This window comes from Hemicordylus capensis, chromosome 3 (genome assembly GCF_027244095.1).
Source record: "Hemicordylus capensis ecotype Gifberg chromosome 3, rHemCap1.1.pri, whole genome shotgun sequence".
Classification (NCBI taxonomy): domain Eukaryota; kingdom Metazoa; phylum Chordata; class Lepidosauria; order Squamata; family Cordylidae; genus Hemicordylus; species Hemicordylus capensis.
Genome location: NC_069659.1, coordinates 163692522 through 163711757, shown reverse-complemented (window position 1 = coordinate 163711757; position 19236 = coordinate 163692522). Strand labels below are relative to the sequence as shown.

At 42.3% G+C, this 19236-nt stretch overlaps 1 protein-coding gene across 5 annotated transcripts in view; it reads right to left on the bottom strand.

Annotated features, from left to right (window-relative positions):
• GPC6 (glypican 6) overlaps positions 1-19236 on the bottom strand; it is a 1119686-nt gene that overhangs the window by 945307 nt on the left and 155143 nt on the right. The window contains exon 2 of one of the 5 annotated variants that reach the window (XM_053305386.1): positions 12463-12619. The exons of 3 other annotated variants lie outside the window; for them this stretch is intronic. The gene's annotated coding sequence lies outside the window, so the exon portion shown is untranslated. Of the gene's footprint in view, positions 1-229; positions 262-12462; positions 12620-19236 lie in introns of those variants that run through there. One more of the 5 variants, XM_053305389.1, reaches the window with a different exon arrangement.

The window sequence follows — 19236 nt, the reverse complement described above, 5'->3', positions numbered from 1 at the left end:
GCTCATTCTTAGTCAAAGGTCATCAATCCCTATTCCCAACAGAAACAAAGCCGATATGCAGGTGGCCTGTGTTATTTGCGGGGGGTTAATTCTGTTCTACAACCACAGATAACGAAACCTTAAGTCAATGGGAAATGGGGGGTTAGGATCCGGAGCCCAGGAAAATGACTGAAAAAATCACTAAAAGACAAGGTAAAAACATAAATAAGAATGGAGCACAGCACTTTACCTTGGCCACCTCAGCTGTCCCACTATCCAGCTCCTGCATCAATACCCCTCAGCTTCTCCAGTGATGCGTAGTCATGACATTTCCTCATTTCACTGTTGAAGTCCAGCACTTAGCAGCACCAGCCCACTGCTGATTTGTTGGCAGGTTGGCCAAAGAGGCAGCACAAAATGAAATCCAATTCAAGTAAACACACACAGAGGAGTGTGAGAATCAAGGAATGAGAGGAGAATCCATTTTCAATGCATAATTAAAATCAAATTTTAATTTACATTGGTTTTTAATGCAATTTAAATTAAATACAGTGCTGTAGTTATCAAAATTAAAATTAATTTCTAACTTGGACATTTTAATTAAAAAAAAACTTTCATCAAAAGTTAAATCAAATTCACAAAAGTGATAATTAGCATATCATGTGGGCAGCACAGAGCTGCAAGGGGCTCCAGAAAAGGGCTCCAAGAAGCTCCACAGGAATGGCTCCAAAAAGCCTCTGAAAGCTCCACAGCAATGGCTCCTGAAGGCCCCCAATGGCTCCCTAATGATACTAAATGCTGCCAAATGCTACCCAAAATGGCCTTTAGAAGCACAAAAACCTCTAAACATGCAGACCAAAGCACTCCACTGTCCTCCAAACTCCTCTTACAACCCATGAGCATATGCAGCAGAACCATGAAAGGAAAGAACTGTGCTGCCAAAAAACTGAGGATATGTTAAGCTGCATAGTGAGGATAACAAGTATATATTGCCCAACTGCAGATATGTGAAATCATGAGTGCGGAAATCGCAGATAATGAGGGCCACTTGTACAGAGGTGCACCTAGGTAATCTTGGAGCCTGGACCTCTAGGCCTTTTGCCCCTGCCCCCACCAGCTGCAATGCACTATTTTTTACACCATAACATGCTCAGGGAAAGCTGGGTGAAAATCCACTTTTTGGCGGGGGTGGGGAAGAGATTCTCAATAAGATACTTCCCACTGACTTGCAGAGAGATACCGGTATCACATTTTGCATGGACAATCCGGCCACTTAAATTAGTAGGCTGCTCAGCATTAGAGCCCCCCAAGGCCTACGGGAGACTGGACCTCCGCCCGGACACCCAGTCCAAAGAGCACAACTGCACCTGTATATTTACATCATGTGCTTGTTAATCCCTGGACTGTCTTACTCCTTCCCCTCCACTATTACTTTGTTACTCCTGCTGCACCTCCTCTGTTGCTTCTCCGGCTGTCAAAATTTATATTGCAAGTTCCTTGAAACACTGGAGACCTGTATTTTTGCTTATATTACTCTATAAAGCAGTCGTTTTTACTATTCTTCAAGCTTTTGCAAAAACAAACACCTTCACTGTGAGAGCCATTTCCCACTATGCTGACCTCCACACAGTTCTGTGCTTTTCTCAGTGCTTTTCCCTTTAACAGAGACAAAGCCTTTCTTGAATTGATCTAGGAGGAAAAAACTGGGAAGGGCTACTCTTCCCAGCACTTTCTACACTTTCCAAGATGGATCAGGGCTCAAGAGAACTCAGTTTCCCTTAAATACTACTACTACTACTACTACTACTACTACTACTAATAATAATAATAATAATAATAATAAACAACCTTATTGTTAGCTGCCCCATAACAAATTGTTCTCTGGATGGCTCACATCACAGCATTAAAACATAACACATGAAATCAACACACACACACAAAACAAAAACAATACAAAACAATTCAAAAACATTTTAAAATCAGATTTCAAAATCAAATTAAAAAATCAAAATTTAAAAGACCTGAGTGAACAAAAAGGTCTAAAAATAAAAAGTGATGAAGCCTATATCAAACCTGACTGGGGTGGCTACTCCATAAGCGGGGTGCAAGAGCTCTCTCCCTAGTAGCTAGCCACCTCACCTCACCTCATCTATGAGTGCGTAATACCTGCATTCCAATTTTACTAATGAACACTAGCAGGGGCATATCTAGGGTAGGGCAGGCAGGGCACGTGCCTCGGGCGCCGAAATTTTTTAAAATGGCTGCCGAAAACTAAATGGCCACCGTGAATGCTCAAATGGCCTCTCTGAGGCCCTAGGCCATGCCAGGCCTCACAGAGGCCATTTGAGCATATGCAGCAGCCATTTTGTTTTCAGCTGCCATTTTTTTAAAAAAATGTTTTTAAAAATGGCCACCTCACATGCTCAAATGGTCCCTGCGAGGGCCTAGAGGCCAGTGGGGGGAGGAGGAACCTTTGCAGACCCCCTCCCTGGTCTTTAGGAAGCCCCCCGAAGGGCCTACAGGTAAAAGGTTTTTTAAAAAAATTAATATGTCACTGTTCACATATTCAGATTGGCACGATGTACAGAGAATCAGGGCTTGTGAATACTAAACTGAAGCTTATGAGCTAGGATTGTATTCATTTGCTCTGACTTTTCTTCTTGTGATAAGTGAGTTAAATGTGATGTCTTAATAATATGGCTATTAATGGTGAGTTTGTCTTTGAATCAGTGTGAAATCCTTACTATTAAGGCCCACTGGGAGTTTCTTGCTCTCTTTCTCTCATTTTAACTGTCGTTCTGAAATACTAGAATATATTCCAAGCAGTGACACAGTTTACTCTGCATATCCTTTAATTATTTTCAGTGGGAAAAGTCAAATTCTCCATTTATTTTTAAAATGTATGTAATAGTGATGCTACAATGCATAGTAGAGAATTAGACAGGCACTTCTGTTTAGTTTTCCAAGTACACCTGCACATGGTATTTGGTTATTTCATGAGCCCCAGCATACTGAAATTTGTAGTTTTCCAGCATTTTTTGGTCTGGCTACATCCACTGCTAAATAGTTTTTGAAATATTAAAAGATTAACGAGCTTGACTTGTATTTTTCAGCTGATATTATGGTAAAATTATCTGAAAGATGGGTTTCAGATGTTTGGACAAGGGGCGCAATTTCAGTGCTTGCAATAGGCGCTATTTTCCCTAGATACACCTCTGAACACTAGAGAACACTGTTCAGATGTTCATTCATATAGGATGAATGTGCATAGGAGTTCCTTCATCCAAACGATATTTGTTCATTCAAACACTCTTTCATATGGGGGTTTTCTGCAGATATACAAACATGAGCAGGTTGGAACCTGTCAGCATGCCACCATGCCACCAACAAAAAAAATCTGCTTCTTCTACACAAAGGAACACCTGAAAGGAATTATCTTATTGAGTTTGATAGGGTAGGTAGGTTAGAGTGAAAATATTAAGCTAGATAGCCTGATCCCTAGGCTATCAGTGCTTCACTGTGTGTGAAGTAATGGACTTGAATGAGGGAAACCTTGATTCAGAAGCCCACTCAGCAGGAGGTTCCTGAGAACAGAAGTTCAAATCAATAATACAGTTACATACCTATATATGCATAACACAGTTACATACCTGTATATGCATAACACAGTTACATACCTATGTGCATACATAGGTTTTATGCAAAAATGCAGTTAATCAAGAAGTGGAGATCAGAAGAAGAGCCGGCTAGCAGAACCTCATCTTCCCCTCCACATGTATGGATTATCCTCAGAATTAAAGTAGCATTCACAAGACCAGTCTTATCACATCATAGCCGACTTCCCTCTAACAGGGATTCCCAGATGTTGTTGACCACAACTCCCAGAATCCCCAACTGTAATGGCTTTTGCTTGAAGATTATGGGACTTGTCATCAACAACATCTGGGAATCCCTGTTAGAGAGAGAACACTGCCCCCACAGTATTGTTGTGAGACTAAATACTGCGCTGAGCTTCTTGGAGGAAGGTCAGCATACAAACATATATGCTTTATTGTATTTTCTACTTTCTTTTCAAGATTTTAACATATTTCTAGGTATTACAAATACTTGTGGTGTATCATATCCACACAGAGAGATGGATAACTGAGAAAGAAGTTTGAATATAAGACATCCATATATACAGGTGGACCCCAGTATCTGCAGGGGTTCCGTTCTCCAGTAAAACCATGGATAACAGAACAGATAACAGATAAAGAGGCATTGAGTCACTGGGACTCAGGGGGTTAGCTTTCTGAAAGCTCTGGGAACACTGAAAAACAGAGGGGAAAGGCCCTCAGAACTGGGGGAAAGTGCCCTACCATGCTCCATGGGTCTCCAGATGCCCAGCAATGTCCCCCCCCCACCAAATCCCAAATCTGGATTTCCCTCTGTGAAAAATGTTTTTTAAAAATTACACAAATGAACCACAAAATGGCCCCTCTCCTCAAAATGGCAGCCTTGGAGGTCATTTGTGGCCACCCGGAGCCTACGGAATTAACCCTTGCAAACCTACCCCCCGACATTCAGAGGCCAGGTGTCAATAACCCAACTGCAGATATGTGAAACTGCGGGTGTTGGATACACAAATGACAAGGTCCACCTGTACCTTTGGACTCACCAGGATAGATGAATTCAGAAAAGAAATAATGTTCTAGCAAAGGTTTAGTACTAAGTTAATTTCTCCTCCATCTAGAATGAATAAAAAATGCTTCTGGGACATTTGGTCCCTCCAGGCCTGTGTGCATTTTAACGTGTTTTCTTCATGTTCCTGCTCATGTTCAGTAATAGCTAACTGTGAGCTATTAGTGTAGCCACTAACACAAGTCGTAAGTTGCTCTCCTGGGCCATGATTCTTCCATAAATGTTATGCTTGACAACAGCAACTAAGGCAGCATCCTCACCAGTGTTAGAACAGCCCAGGGAGCCATAGTATGGAACAATAAATGTAGCCTTTTAAAAGCACACACACACACACACACACACACACACACACACACACACACACAACCCAACAAAAAACCTCTCTAAGGCTAAATGATCCACACTGAAGCCACCCTGTTCCTGCTGCACTGCTTCCACCTTCCATTTAAAAGGAAATAAATTCTCCATGACAGCCCTTAATGGCCTCCACAGTTATTCGCTGAACTTGCCCTCAAATTACAGAGAAATAAAATGATAATAATGCTTGACTGAAAATGAGGGGGTGGACCCTCACAGGAAAGCAGATAGTTTGTGTGTCTCTTCTTTCTGTTGGCTTTATTTGTTCAGCAGAGTAGCAAAGCACTGCAACAAATAATCACTACCAATTAGCACACCAATACATCGATAGGGCACTTAAATCACCCCCTGGAGCATACGCTGTAGAAACATGTTGTAGAGGCAGTTTATAGGTTGTTTGCTTTTTTCCATTTCATTGTTCTTCATCTAAAACACTCTCCTACTCACTTAAGCATGACTAACACCACTCTATTTCCTATGTAGTATCAATGCTTTTTCATCATCTCCAGGCAATTAATAAGCCATATGCCTATACAAAACCTCTGTATAAGAAGTCTAGCTACAAACTGAACAAGTAGCAGCCAAGGCAACCAAGCAGCTTCACAAGTTATACTTTAGCACATTCCATTTACAGACTTCACAGCCACTAAACTTTGTTATTCACAGCCTGGCCAAACCAGGAGGAGGCTTGATGGTCATCTGTCAGGGAAACGCTATGTATGAATGTGCGTATGTACATTTCTAGCTTGCCCTGTACCCAAAGGTCTCAGAGTGAGGTTACAATAAAACCAATATAAAACATAGTTAAAATTCAACATCATAAAATAAAAAATGCAGTGCCTGAGAGAGGAAGAACCACTACATCTCCAGTCAAAGGCCAGGGTAAAGAGGTGCATCTTCACCATTCTCCTGAATGTATGCAATGTCAGAGCTTGGCGCACCTCAGAGGGTAGCATATTCCTTAATTGAGAAGTGGACTAGAAGACCTCCAAGGTTCCAGCGCTAGCATTCTATTATTCTGTTATGAGAAACTCATCACTTTTAGGCCAATGTCCAAACTACATGTGACAGCCCTTCAAGTATTTGAATGCAGCCATCATATCTATTCTTCTCATCTCCAGTCTAAACATACCCAGCTCCTTAACCATTCATCCTAAGACTTGCTTTCTAGTCATCTCACCATCTTTGTTACCCTCCTTTGAAATGGAAAAAGTTCCTTCTTGAAATGCAGTGCCCAGAACTGGACATAGTATTCCAAGTGACGTCTAACCAGTGCAGAATATTATTTCTCATGATCCAGACACTATACCTCTGTTGAGAGTGATATAGATTGCATTACCTTTCCCAGCAAGGTTAAAATTAGCTTGAATAGGAGATGGGGCACTGTGGCAGAAGGCTTTTTCTCTAACTACTGATTTATTAGAATGTCTAGAGAGATTTCCCATATGTACAATATGTGCATTTTTCCCTCAGACATTCTAATACACACTTCGTCAGCTGCGGGAGAAGTCTGCCACTGAAATGAAGCTCACCCTTCCCATCAGTTAGTCCAGACAGAACATCTGAAAAGGCTTTGATGCATCAGTCAGGCCAGATGGCACCACCAAATGCTGACAGTGTAACCACCCACCCACCCCAATACGAAAAAGTAAGTGTCTTTAGGTTGGCACAATCAGAATGTAGAAGTGAATATATTTTCATTCTAAAAATGCAGATTAGTACCTAGATTTTAACTAGTATAACCATGAAAAATAGCATGTGTATTGGCTCTAAGAAGTATTTCTGGAATAATTCTATTCCGTTTATTCCAATTGCCAATGCTTCTGCCACCAATGAATTTGCAAGATGACCCCCACCCCCACCCCAAAAGGCTATTGAAAGTGATTCCTTTCATTTTCTACTATTGCGTTGTTGAGATTGCAGATACTTCCTACATCTTTGTTAGGACAATCTGTACTGCATAGCCAGAAAGGGCACATCATAACCTATAACCACGTGTTATACACTCACTTAACCTGTATCCCTGTCACAACCCCAGCAGCCCTAATAAGAACCAAACACAACCCAAGAAAACAAATCCAAAAGTCATAATGTAGTAATATCATAATGTAATAATATCTAACCAATGACCCAAAGGCTTAAGCAGCTTCTTTTCAAGTTCTCCAGAACTATTCATCAGTCTGGATGGTAAGAAAAGCATAAAGATTTGTAGTAGTACGAGTTGCTGGGCCTGGTGAAATGGCCCCCCAAGGTCTGCAGTCTAGAACAGTCTTAAGATGAATTCAGGAAGAATTTTGCAGACTCGCGTTGATCAGCCTTACTGGGTACTTGGCGCTGATGAGATCGCATTCAGGGCTTCACAGACAAATAATAGTGGCTGTATTCCAATTTTTAGAAATAAATAAATAAATTGAGCTGTTTAGTCTGGAAGATGTGCTGTTTTGCAATGCAGATATGAATCACTGTTGTACATTTCAAGTGTATCGTCATCAACATTTGAATTAATTGTGTATTATGTCCATCATTCAAAAGCACAGACAGCTTTCTAAGCAGTACAATGCAGATTAGAACTGTTTCACATCACATTCAGATTTTCAGTGTTTCATTTAATTGCACAGCAGCTTATGCATCCATCAGCATGCTGTGTTTTGCAGATGCAACAGTAATATTCTCAAACCTGTGGCCTCTTTCGGATTCTAACTAACAACAGTAATTAGGGAGTTTTTGCATCAGCATCCTCAGGATGCTGCTCTGAGAGGCACGCATCAGTAAAGGGCTTCCCCATATTCTGTGGGGAGAGAAGGAAATGTTTAGCACCGTTCCTATTAGAGCAGCAGCTTCATCCAAGATCCAAGCTCGGTCAACCAGTAAGCTCATTACCACGAGGAAAGAACGGAGGGTAAATTGTAGATCATACTTGAGAATGTTTAAACTGTATGTCCCTGTATCTATAACATTAATAACTGTAAGGTTTGCTGGAGCCTTATGTCAGAAGAAGCAGTGTTAGAGCATGACCAGCATTCTGAACAGTGAGTAGCTGACACAGGCCCTTACCTAGAAAAGTGAAGGAGCATGTACAGGACTCAAATGCCCCAGTGGGCTGGAACCAACCATGACTGGGTGTGCAGGGGCTGAGGTCAATTTTTAATGCATTATTACATTAAAATTAATCAACAATGTTAATCAAAGCAATTATTAGCTACTTGTGGAACGTCCCCCTCCAATGAATGGACTCACAATTTTAACCAAGGATAGTGGCCACAAAATAGGCCCTCTCCCTGTTCAGTCAGTGGAACACCTGAAGTTCATGCCGGCCCCAAACAATTGCCAGTTCCTCTCCAAAATTGATGCTGCTTCCAGGCTGCAATCCTAGGCATGCTTACTAGTTACACCACAGTCTTTACTAGTTACTGTAAGCTTTACTGGTCACACCACAGACTCAAACAGGCGGAGGATGGCAATGTACGTTTCTGGAGAGGGACAGAGAGCGCCCCCTACCCCCGCCGACAACTGACCCAAAGAGCAACAGTTTGCCTTTCTGGTGCATAACTGGTAGGGGTGTGCATGGAAACGGGTGGGCGGGGAAGGTTTGAAGGCAGCAGGATTGACTTTAAGGGCAGAGGAGAGTGCACTTACTCCTCCCCCTGCTTTTCACCTGCCGGTGCTCCATTGCAAACCAGTCCGGTGGGGCAGCAGCGTGCCTCCCTGCTGCCCCGTCTGCTTTTCGGACTGGAACTAAGCAGAAGCACCTGGCGCGCACGTACTCCCTCACCCTTTAAGTCAAGCCCCCTGCCTTCGAACTGGAAGAACTGCCTGTCATTCGAACCGATTCGGAGGCCCATAAAGGGCCTCCGAACCAGTTCTGTGCACACCCCTAGTACTTAAGAACATAATAACATAAGCAGAGCCCTACTGGATCAGGCTAAAGGCCCATCTAGTACAGCATCCTGTTTCACACAGTGGCCCACCAGATGCCACTGGAAGCCTACAGGCAGGAGTTGAGGGCATATCCTTTCTCCTGCTATAACTCCGCTGCAACTGGTATTCAGAAGCATCCTGCCTCTGCGGCTGGAGGTAGCCTATAGCCCTCCGTCGAGTAGCCGTTGATAGGCCTCTCCTCCATGAAGTTATCCAAACCCCTCTTAAAGACATCCAAAATAGTAGCCAATACCACAACTTGTGGCAGAGAATTCCACAAGTTGATTATGCATTGTGTGAAAAAGTACTTCTGTTTGTTGGACCTTTAAAGCTCTGAATGGCTTGGGTTTGGGTTACCTTAGAGAGCACCTTCTTCAGTATGATCTCCATCACTTGTTGACGTCATCTGGAGAGGTCCGTCTCCAGTTACCACTGGTACATCTGGGGGCAACTCAGAACTGGGCCTTTTCTGTAGCTGCTTCTGGTCTATGGAATACACTCCCGGCAGATATCCACAGTTTAAGCTTGCTGTTGGACTTTAAGAGTGCCCGAAAAACCTATTTCTTTGGCCTTGCCTTCCAAGGCTTGTAAAGTGTTGCTTTTAAAAAGTATTTTTAATTGGTTTAAATGGTTTTAATCATTTTTTATATTGTTTTTAGCATTGTGTTTGAATTGTGAGTTTTATGTCTTTTTAAAAAGTTGTAGACCGCCCAGAGCCTCTGGATGGGGCGGTTTATAAATGTAACAAACAAACAAACAAACAAACAAACAAACAAACAAACAAACAAATGTCTTGGCAATCAATTTCATGAGCTGACCCCTGGTTCTAGTGTTATGTGTGAGGGAGAAAAAATTCTCTCTATCCACTTTCTCTACACCACCCATGATTTTGTAGACCTCTATCATGTCTCCCCACAGTCAACTTTTTACTAAACTAAATAGCCCCAGGTGTTGTGGTCTTGCCTCCAGAAAAAGGTGCTCTAGGCCCCTGATCATCTTGGTAGCCCTTTTCTGCACCTTTTCCAGTTCTGCAATATCCTTTTTTAGACATGGTGACCAGAATTCTATGCAGTACTCCAAGTGTGGCTGCACCATAGTTTTGTATAAAGGCATTATAATATTAGCATTTTATCTTCAACCCCCTTCCTAATGATCCCTAGCATGGAATAGGCCTTTTTCACCACTGCCACACACTGAATCAACACTTTCAATGAGCTGTCCACCACAACCCCAAGATCCCTCTCCTGGTCATTAACTGACAGCTCAGTTCCCATCAGCGTACACGCAAAGTTGGGATTTTTTTTGTCCCAAAGTGCATCACTTTACACTTGCCAACACTGAACAGCATATGCCATTTTGTTGCCCACTCACCCAAGCTGGAGAGATCCTTTTGGAGCTCCTCACAATCTGTTTTGAATTTCACAACCTGAAAGAGTTTGGTATCATCTGCAAATCTGGTCACCTCGCTGCTTACCCCTGCTTCTAGATCATTTATGAATAAATTAAAAAGCACCAGTCCCAGTACAGATCCCTGTGGGACCCCACTTCTTACATCCCGCCATTGTGAAAACTCTCCATTTATACCTAACCTCTGTTTCCTGTCCTTCAACCAGTTAGCAGTCCACACATGTACTTGTCCCCTTATCCCATGACTGTTAAGTTTCCTCAAGAGTCTTTGATGAGGGACTTTGTCAAAAGCTTTTTGGAAGTCCAAGTATGCTATGTCAACTGGATCACCTTGCCCATGCCCGCCTGATGCTGCGGCTGCCACTGTTCCAAAATACTCCATTCACTGCTGCTGCTGCTCCTCAAGCATCAGCAAATGGCTTACTCACTCGTCAGTCCATCACTGTCACATGCATCTCATCTGGTCTCATGTGACCAACTGCATTTGCTGCTCATCAACAGGACAAGGTAGGAGCTCTTCATGGCTCCTGATGTTGCTGTAGGCTATTGTTACCTGGGGGCTAGCAAAAATGGTCACGTGGGCTGGATCTGGCCCTGGGCCTTGTCATGCAGGCCTGCTCTAGGACTTGTAGTTTGAGAGCGAGAGATCCACCCTACATGCTCCCTCAAGAACCAAAAGTCCCAGAGTTGCTAAGTTCTTGATGATAGTATTGGCCCTACATTGAGTAGGAGAAGCCAACAGGACGTGGCAACTGACTGCAGCAGAATTTTTGGATCCCCAAAATATGTATGAGCAAATGAGTTAAGCTTCTAGACTCCAGGGACAAGGAACAGTGTTGTCAGGGCATTTGTCGGCTGTATATAATTAAAAATCGCTGTGTGAAGCTGGCCACTCTTCAATGGCTGTCTCAGGGCTTCAAGGGTAGGTACTACTTCACTATCGCTAGGTTTAGAGTGGAAGCTTTGATCCCTGTCGGTTTCCTGAACAAGGGCAGGAGACAGGCTGGCTCCATCTCCTGGCAACATCTTCCATGGCATCATTTTCAAATGCCTCCCTAAAGCTGTTTTTACTTCTCCCCCCTGCAGTCTTGGGAAAGGCACAGGGTTTCCTGGGAACTGTAGTCTTTTCCAGGGCTGCAGCAATGGCTACTAGGAGTCATTTTAGAATGACCGTTGTTGACACTGCTTCTTTGCTTCAGTTGAATAAAAATTAAAATAGAGCCAGTCTGTTTCTTGCCTTTGCCCAGTAGGTACATACAGTGGTCCAGGAGGGCTGCAAGATGGGTGGCTGAAGCGGCCAAATGGCTTCAGGAGCAAACTGATGCAGCCAAGATTGCTTCAGTGCAGACAAAACTTGCAGGTTTCATTTGGAATTGAGGCTTGGATGGTTGAATCAGGCTGAAGTCCAAAATGAATGTCCCACTGAAGTTTCACACAGCCCTAATGTAGGTAAATTAGCATACATATGTGCTATATTGCCGGCATAATGTCTGGCTAGAAATATAAACCAAACAGCCAGAAATATAGGTTTAAAATAAACCCTTCATTTTGTGTGTGAGGAATTGTGATACAAGTTTGTAACAGGCCCAGAGAAATGATGTTTGGGCAGTGGCATGATCCTCCCTCACTACAGAACACTATATAAAAAGCCCTGTTCATACTCCCAAATCTTGAAATTATAGCCATGTTTTCCTCTTCCCCTCCCACTTCTGACATTGGCTGAAACAACCTGATGTTCCCAGCAAGTCAAATGCAGTGACATCTCTGATGTTCTCAGACACTAGCATAAATGTAACTATACAAATATTCAAATGAGTGTAGTCTATTGTGCAATCATCAGACACAGCTAAGGCGGGCTGTCCTTGCCACTACAGACAGCAGTGATTGATAAAAGAACCAGCTTATATCAATGATTCATCTTCTGGCCTGGCTTGGTGGTGTTTGTACTATATAAGCAGCCACAATCTCAAATTCTGGTTCTCCAGTAGCATCAAACAGTGCATGTGGTATGAAAGCAGGAGCCTTGCAGGAGGCCCTCCTAAGAAAGAAAGCTTTAACCCTCCAGTCTCATATGGCACAGAATCTACATAGAATGAATTTGGGGAACTTGGGTTCACTTACCAGTGTAAAAGCTAGTTATCCTAAATAGCACACTTTGATGGCAGAAATCTACCTTGCTGTTTCAGTGCTTTTGGTACCTGCACCCTTGGTGTGTGGATGCTTCTCCCTCGCTTGATCCCCCAATAGCTTGCACAGTCTGTGCAAGATGCATCAGCTCCTACGATGAGAAGGAAAGGCACCTGTTGTCCTTCTGAATACTTCCTGTGTACCCTGGGTGATGAACGAAAGTGCCTCGCTAGGTTCATGGAAACCAGACATGTGAGCTTCCCTCGCAGGCAAGAGAAAAGACAATGCAATGCAATGCAGAGGGCCAAATGACATGTACAGGTGAAACTCGGAAATTTAGAATATCGTGCAAAAGTCCATTAATTTCAGTAATGCAAATTAAAAGGTGAAACTGATATATGAGACAGATGCATTACATGCAAAGCGAGATAAGTCAAGCCTTAATTTGTTATCATTGTGATGATCATGGCGTACAGCTCATGAAAACCCCAAATCCACAATTCCAGAAAATTAGAATATTACATGGAACCAAGAAGACAAGGATTGTAGAATAGAACAATATCGGCCCTCTGAAAAGTATAAGCATGCATATGTATTCAGTACTTGGTTTGGGCCCCTTTTGCAGCAATTACTGCCTCAATGCGGCGTGGCATGGATGCTATCAGCCTGTGGCACTGATGAGGTATTATGGAAGACCAGGATGCTTCATTAGCGGCCTTCAGCTCTTCTTCATTGTTTGGTCTCATGTCTCTCATCCTTCTCTTGGCAATGCCCCATAGATTCTCTATAGGGTCAGGTCAGGCGAGTTTGCTGGCCAATCAAGCACAGTACACTGTATACTTTTCAGAGGTCCGATATTGTTCTATTCTACAATCCTTGTCTTCTTGGTTCCATGTCATATTCTAATTTTCTGGGATTGTGGATTTGGGGTTTTCATGAGCTGTACGCCATGATCATCACAATGATAACAAATTAAGGCTTGACTTATCTCGCTTTGCATGTAATGCGTCTGTCTCATATATCAGTTTCACCTTTTAATTTGCATTACTGAAATTAAATGAAATTTTGCACGATATTCTAATTTTCCGAGTTTCACCTGTAATATGGGAGATCTATGATGGGATCTGCTGTTTTATTATTATTAGTTATATTTTCTGATTAAATGCAGTCTGCCAGAAATGAGGGCAGGGACTGCTATCATTTTGATCAGAGCAGATGGGATGATAGAGGGGTTTTTAGTCTACTTCCCTTTAGGCTTATAAGATCACCTAGTATTCCATCTGTGTGTGTGTCCCCACCATCAACTTCGTAATGCCTGGACCAATATGAACCAAAATTGGTACAGTTGTAAGGTCATCTTGATGGCATAGTTTTGATGATGTTATCCACCCCCGATTCAAGATGGTGGACACATAAACATTTGAGGTGCAAGTGGGCTAATTTGTGGACCATCTAACCTAGGGATTCTCAAAGTTGGGTCCCCAGATGTTATTGGACTCCAACTCCCATAATCCCCAGCCCCAGTGGCCTTTAGTTGGAGATTATGGGAGTTGAAGTCCAATAACATCTGGGGACCAAACGTTGAGAATCCATGGTCTGATTTGAACCAAATTTGGCACAGTTGTAGTGAGTGACACATAGGTACAACTCAATGGTGTAGTTGGTAATGATGTCATCCACCCTGTTCCAAGATGGCAGACATGTGGACATTTGAGGCACAAGAGGGCTAACTTGTGAACCGTCTAACCAATCTAAACCAAATTTGGTACAGGTGTAGGGACACATAGGGATGGCTCAAGGGCATAGTTTTTAATAATGTAATCCTCCCTGATTCAAGATGGTGGACACATGAAAGTTTGAGGTGCAAGTGGGACCAAATGTGGACCAAATTTGGTAGAGTTGTAGGGACACCTCAAATACATAGTTTGTTATGATGTCATCCAACCCAGTTCAAGATGGCAGATACATGAATGTATGAGGCACGTGGGCCAATTTGTGAATTGCCTAACTGATTTGGACCAAATTTAGTCCAGTTGTAGGGATAGTGAAAGGGAAGTAAGCAGATTAGTTCTTACTAGAACAAATTGATTTTAACCCTTTTGCCCTGTGCCATTTTCCTGGTCAAAATTTATTTATTTTATTTATTTAACACATTTATATACTGCCAAAAATGCAAGTCTCACCCCCACCACCTGTTGTTTCCTGATGAGGCAAATCACTCCATACAAATAACTGTATTCCCTCTCCCCACAGTGGAACATGAATCTGTTTGGGATGACTGAAAAACCAGTAAGGGGGAAAGGGCTGAATACCATTCCTTATCACTGCTACAAAAAAGAAGGGCCTTCCCACAGCAGCTTTTCAGGTGTTTTTTTAAAAAAAGGTTGGGTCATTCATTCCTAGATCTTTCATGGAACATAGAGTTTGGCCTGAAGGGATGGGAAATATGCCATGCCAGCATTTGATGGGATCATACAAGAAAATGTTAGGGGCTGGGAGGAGGGGGAAATGTCTATATCTATGCTACCATCAAGAAATAAACGAGAGTATGAAGAGTAACTGATTAGAAGGCACTCATACATGACATTTCATTGCTAACCTGAGGCCCATCTGTCTGTCCCATGTTACAAATGGTGCTCATGCCAGGTTAGCAAAGAAGTATCAAACAGCTACTCCACCACCTGCTTTGCAACCTCAGAACTCTGACCTTCAGAAGTGTGCTTCAAACTCCATAGACTTTTTTTTTCTTTTTTTGACACAGTACTGAAGCCAGTGCCTGAAATCACAGCCTGGACAGAAAGTGTCATGTAAATGTGCCCCAGAGAGTTTAAGAGAATTTTCTTTTCTCACAAAAGCGGTGCCAATTTATATAGTGTGAAAACCAACACTGACAAAAAGCGATAAATATTGATGCAACTTCAAAAATAAAACATCCTGTGATGAATTTAAACTGGTACTGAGAAAACAAGTCACTGTGGATACAAATATTGTACATTAGGGCTATAATTTTACAGTGTCTCAGATTTAACATGAATGGCAAATATGGTACGGTTTCTTATTCTGTATGCTACTGCCCATGTGATGCACAGGGCATAGAGGATGTGGGTCATGTTTTATTATATTGCAGTTTTTATAGGAACTCACATGAGTCATTAATTTTACCCCTGATTAAGGACATACCAGGCAGAGAAGATGAAGTATATATTTCATTTCTCTTTTAAGACAATCAAGCCAATGTTACTTACAACATGGCTAGGTTTTGTTTAATAGCAATGAATACATGACAACATCTAATGACTAAGATGGAATAATTTAAGTAGTGGAATAATTTAATATGTCATTGTATATTCGTAAAACTATATTGTTATATGGGTGTGACATTATGTTCCATCCTTCATGTTTCCGTATTGGTCAAAGACTGTAAATTAATTAATTAATTAATTAAATATGTTTTATACCACCCAACGTCTCTGGGCAGTTTACAACAAGCAAACAAACAAAAACTGAAAACAGTAGTTAAAACAAGATAAATGATATAGTAAAAGTTAAAACATTACAACTCAAATTCTTAAACATTTTAAAACGATACTAAAACTGTTAAAACAATATTTAATTAAAAGCCTGGGTGAATAGGTGCACCTTTAAAGACTTTTTAAAAGTTGTCAGAGATGGAGAAGCTCTTATTTCAGCAGGCAGCACATTCCAAAGCTTTGGGGCAGCAGCAGAGAAGGCCCTTCCCTGAGTAGCCACCAGATGAGCCTGTGGCAACTGCAGATGGACCTCTACTGTTTATCTCAATGGAATGAAGTTTATCTATCTATGTGTCTCTAACATGGATGGGATGAATGCACACAGGGATGCAGAAAACTATCTGATTCATTTTTCTAAAATTTCTCCTTGGAGAGACTTTCAGTTTCTCCTTGAGGGAACCCTGAACACCCTAAAATGTGGAGAGAATTTCCACTTTGGAATTTTTTCTCCCTGCTCCAATACAGAATTCACTGCTTAAGTTAGGAAATGGGGCCACATAACTGAAATATGATGATGGATGGTGGTTATTATTAAAATATATTTGTAGCTGATCTGTACTCAAGGTGACTTGGAACAGTAATACAAAACACAATCAAAAGTCGATGCTCTGTGTTAGCATACTAGATGATAAAGGCAAGCAAATCAGAAAAAGACCTTAGAAGCAATAAACATTCAAAAGCACCAGCAAGTTTGTGGGGGAAAGTATCTTTTCCAGGTTGCAAGAGAGCAGGGTGGCCCAAGATGTTAGCACCGAGAGTCCAAGGTTCCATGGGAGTTACTAAGCTTCTTTCTTTGTCTTGTGCACAAGACACTAAAGTAGACAAGCATCTCCATGAGAGGACAAGCCACACGCAGAACTATTCACTCCACACTATGGACATAGAAGCTCAGTAACTCCCGTGGACCCTTGGTGCTATACCCTTTTTGGACTTATATATATATATATATATATATATATATATATATATATATATATATATATACACACACACACACACACACACACACTCCATATGCACACAGATTTCTGTATATATGTTTGATGTGTTTTTACTTTGGAGAACGTTTTTTGCTGGTTGCTTTGAATATGGGGTATACATGTGCCTGGAAAGGGCATTTCTTCTCTCTTCCACATGTATATCCCATATTCTGGCAGTGACTATACTTACAAACTGGGCAGCCAGAAATGTAAGGAGTTAAAACAAAGGGAACTAAAAGATGCTAAAGGATACTAAGGTCAGAAGAATAAAGCTTTCAAGTGAATTGTCTGTACATAAGAACATAAGAACAGCCTGCTGAATCAGGCCCAAGGCCCATCTAGTCCAGCATCCTGTTTCGCACAGTGGCCAACCAGATGCCGCTGGAAGCCACAGGCAGGAACTGAGAGCATGCCGTCTCTCCTGCTGTTACTCCCCTGCAACTGGTACTCAGAGGCACCCTGCCTTTGAGGCTGGAGGTGGCCCACAGCCCTCTGTCTGTAGCTATGCTTGTCCATTAGAACAATAAAAACAAAAATCAAAACACTGACTGAATAATGCCATTATTAGGACCAAGAACCAAAAAGTTATAAAATAGTAATGTAGAATGTACTTTCAGAATTAAAATTAGACATTTTTCATGATATTGTATATGTGTGTGATGATGTGTCCGTGGGGGAGGGAACCCGCCTTTCAAGTTTGTATTGGGCCCAAATAAATTATGCTTTGGCCTCTGGGAAGGTCCATGTCTGTGATACTGTCCATTTACTGCACATTTTATTAAAGAAAGAAATCATACCCTGGAAGAAAACAATCTCTCTGGAATCTGAAAGTCAGGTATTTCTGTTGTAGCCTAATGCCTTGATGCTCCTGATAAGTTTGTATTGCTACTCTATTTTATGGAAAGATGTTGACTTGTATCCAGCAGAGCAACTAATATTCTGTAGCTAATTGTGTGCACTACCATGACAGAACATCTAGGGAAGGACACAGCTTCATACGTCTCAGGGGGAATAAGCCAATACTTCATTTACAGCCACCCATCTGTCTGGTCACGGCACAATCACAACCCATGCAAAAGTCACAGTGGCATACGCCCTTCAGGAATGTTTCCTCCAGATAGCAGATAGCCACCTTCCTCCCCCCCCCCCCCACACCCCTCTGTTTGGATGTCACCAGAGACATCTAAAAACAGATCTTGTTGTTTAGAGACTCAACAAGATTAGCTCACTGAATGGCCCAGAAGCTGCCATTCCAGAGCCAAGCCAGAAAGCATAAGGTTTCGGTGTTACATGGAGAACAGAAGGTTGTTAAGGCTCATTGTTAAGTTGTAAAGGAGTGATCGGGGGCTGTGGTAGGAAAAGACACTTACCAAACCTGGAGTTTTGAATAGGTAAAGTTATCTTGGATAGCAATCTTACTATAAATTGATTTATATTTTTCACATTTATTTCCCACATTTATTTTGCAAATATTAGCTGACACAATGAGTAGAGTAATGAGGGTGATTCTGAAGCACCCATGCTGCTGTGGGCATATAAAATAATGCTTGCACTGTTGTGAAAGAGCACTCTGGCACTAATACTTGTGCAGCCACATGCACAACAGCAGTTTCACTGGGAATAATGGAAGTTTCATCATGCAAGCACAATTGCACAATTTTAAGTATTCGCACAAGAGCATTCTTGGACAACAGTGCAGGCATTGTTTTTGATGCCTGCAGCAGCAGGGGCAGTTCAGAATCACCCGCACTACTTAAGGATGTGTATGAAACCGACCGGTCCAGTTCGGTTCAAAAACGAACTGGATTTGAACTGCCCCTGGGTGGCTTAGTTCAGGCTCAAACAAGTCCTGGTCTGGTCCGGTCCGGCTGTTGAATCTGCTCAATGGCTCAATGGCCATACTTCTAAAGGGGAATCCAGCAAGGATTGCCCTTTATAAGTGAAGGGCTGCAGTGGGCCGTGGGAGGCGAAGGGAAAGTTCCCCCTTTAATCTTAAAAAAGATGCTATTGCGCAGCAGGATGGGGTGGGTGCAGCTGCTGAGGGGAGGGTAGCAAGGGCTGTGGAAGGGGGGAGGCTAAAGTAAAGTCACCTTTTATCTCTTAAATGGGGGTGGCTGCAGCTGTGGAATGGGGGCAGTGAGAGCTCCTGTCAGCCTCCCTCCTCCCTCCTGAGTGGAGCCTGGACTAGTCTGCACCCCGTTTTGGGCCTTTCTGTGTCCCCACCACAAAAAAGTTTAAAGGGGGAAACACACACCCCC